Genomic DNA, 3,059 nt, shown 5'->3' with positions numbered 1-3,059 from the left:
TTACACACTATTAAGGACAAATTTCTATAAAATAATGAAATTTTAATTAACAGAGAGATTATAATCTTTGCTTAAATTTTTTATACCCTCCACCATAGGATGGGGGGTATATTAACTTTGTCATTCCGTTTGTAACACATCGAAATATTGCTCTAAGACCCCATAAAGTATATATATTCTGGGTCGTGGTGAAATTCTGAGCCGATCTGAGCATGTCCGTCCGTCCGTCTGTTGAAATCACGCTAACTTCCGAACGAAAAAAGCTATCGACTTGAAACTTGGCACAAGTAGTTGTTATTGATGTAGGTCGGATGGTATTGCAAATGGGCCATATCGGTCCACTTTTACGTATAGCCCCCATATAAACGGACCCCCAAATTTGGCTTGCAGACCCTCTAAGAGAAGCAAATTTCATCCGATCGAGCTGAAATTTGGTACATGGTGTTAGCATATGGTCTCTAACAACCATGCAAAAATTGGTTCACATCGGTCCATAATTATATATAGCCCCCATATAAACCGATCCGCCGATTTGGCTTGCGGAGCCTCTAAGAGAAGCAAATTTCATCCGATCCAGCTGAAATTTGGTACGTGGTGTTAGATTATGGTCTCTAACAACCATGCAAAAATTGATCCACATCGGTCAATAATTATATATAGCCCCCATATAAACCGATCCACAGATTTGACATCCGGAGCCCCTTGGAAGAGCAAAATTCATCCGATTCGGTTGAAATTTGGTACGTGATTTTAGTATATGGTATCTAACAACCATGCATGAATTGGTTCATATCAGTCCATAATTATATATAGCCCCCATATAAACCGATCCCCATATTTGGCTTGCGGAGCCTCTAAGAGAATAGAATTTCATCTGATCCGGCTGAAATTTGGTACATGGTGTTAGTATATGGTATCTAACAACCATGCAAAAATTGGTCTACATAGGTCAATAATTATATATAGCCCCCATATAAACCGATCCCCCGATTTGGCTTGCGGAGCCTCTAAGAGAAGCAAATTTCATCCGATCCGACTGAAATTTGGTACATTTTGTTAGTATATGGCCTCAAATACCCATGCAAAAATTGGTCGAAATCGGTCCATAAGTATATATAGCCCCCATATAAACCGATCCCCAGATTTGACCTCCGGAGCCCCTTTTGAAGAGCAAAATTCATCCGATTCGGTTGAAATTTGGTACGTGATGTTAGGATATGATATCCAACAACCATGCATGAATTGGTTCATATCAGTCCAAAATTATATATAGCCCCCATATAAACCGATCCCCAGATTTGACCTCCGGTGCCTTGTGGAGAAGCAAAATTCATCCGATCTGATTGAAATTTGGTACGCGGTTTTACTATATGATATTTAATAACCATGCCGGAAGTGGTCCATATCAGTCCATAATCATATATAGCCCCCATATAAACCGATCCCGAGATTTGGTTTTGGAACCTCCTGGTTGAGCAAATTTCATTCGAGTCAGTTGAAATTTGGTACATTGTGTTAGTATATGGCCGTTAACAACCGTGCCTAACTATGTCCATATCGGTCTATAGTGATATATAGCCCTCAGAAAAATCGATCATAAAGTTCATAAATGTATATAGCCCCCACATAAGCGACACCCATATTTCAATTCTGGCTCCCTACGTACCGTGCAAAAGTCCATATCGATTTGTAATTATTTGTAGACTTACATACATTTTTGTCTAATATATACCACGTGTGGACTAACTCACAATTTAGAAAACGAGTTAAGATACCACAACCCAAGTAATTCGATTGTGTATAACAGTCTTTCGTAGAAGTTTCTACACAATCCATGGTGGAGGCATAAGCGTAGGAAGGCCTCTGGAGAGGGGGCTTAGACCCCCCAGAAAAATTTTAGCCCCCCCCAGAATTTGAAACTCCATTTATGATTTTCCATTTTTCAATAGTTTTTTTTTATTTTTATAAAAATTAGACAAGTGTATACAATCGCACAAAGTTCCGCTAAAGACTTTCATGAACAATCGATTTACTTGGGTTGTGGTAGCAGTTGCCGATGGCAATGTTTGAAGTCAGATATTTATGAAATAAAGCTGTGGTTGAACTTATGATTGATTTAGTTTAGCCAATTTAATTTTAAGAAAATAGTAATTGATATTAAAACTATTCTTTCATAAATTAATATCTTAATATTGCTGCGAAAAAGCTTTGCCAAAAAAGTAGTGAAAATGTTCTTTTTGGGTCTAGAAGTGGTGCAAAATTGGCGGAGAAACAATGAATGTAATATGAGCTTGTCATAGGACAAATGTCCACCGTTTCAACAGCCGTTGCAATGAATTTGCATCACTTCTTAAGGTGAGATCCAAATTCAGTGTTTTGAATGTGAATTAAAAAATTTTGTGATATTTTCCCAAATAAATAATTTGTATGTTGTTTTTATGATTTTTAATGCATTCTGACGCTTGTTTGAAACGTTTTTCCTCGAACAATTTCCAAAATTATCGATTTTTCTATAATGGATTTAGCAGTTTTGTGGCAAAATTTAAATAATTTGTACCAATTTATTTATTCTTATTCTTTTTTTAAACTATTTGAAAAAAAAAGAAAACAAAAAATTATACATTAAAATATGAAAAAAAATGAAGTAAAAAAACTTCCTGTGTAGTTAAAATAATTGAGGACATTTTTTGAAGTACTTTTAAAGTTGTGCCTTTAGAACAACTCACAATTTTTTTGCTGGGAAAAGTGTGGAACTACTTTTAGTTGCTTTATTATAAATTAATTGTCGAGTTATTTTGATGTCTAATTTTTATTCAATTTTATGAAATAAAACATTAATTGAGCATATAAGTTCGGTCTATAAATTTTTAGCTAGGGGGGCTATAGCGCCCCCTAGGAAAATTGTCTAGCTACGCTAATGGGTGGAGGGTACATAAGATTCGGCCTGGCCGAACTTACGGCCGTTTATACTTGTTTTTTATTAAATTTAGGACTCACATATTGAAAATTTGCGTCTCTTCGTTAAAGTTGCAGCTGGCATTTGTTTGTACGTACATAGC

The sequence above is a fragment of the Haematobia irritans genome, chromosome 3 (assembly GCF_050003625.1).
Source record: "Haematobia irritans isolate KBUSLIRL chromosome 3, ASM5000362v1, whole genome shotgun sequence".
NCBI lineage: Eukaryota > Metazoa > Arthropoda > Insecta > Diptera > Muscidae > Haematobia > Haematobia irritans.
This window is presented reverse-complemented; position numbering follows the sequence as displayed.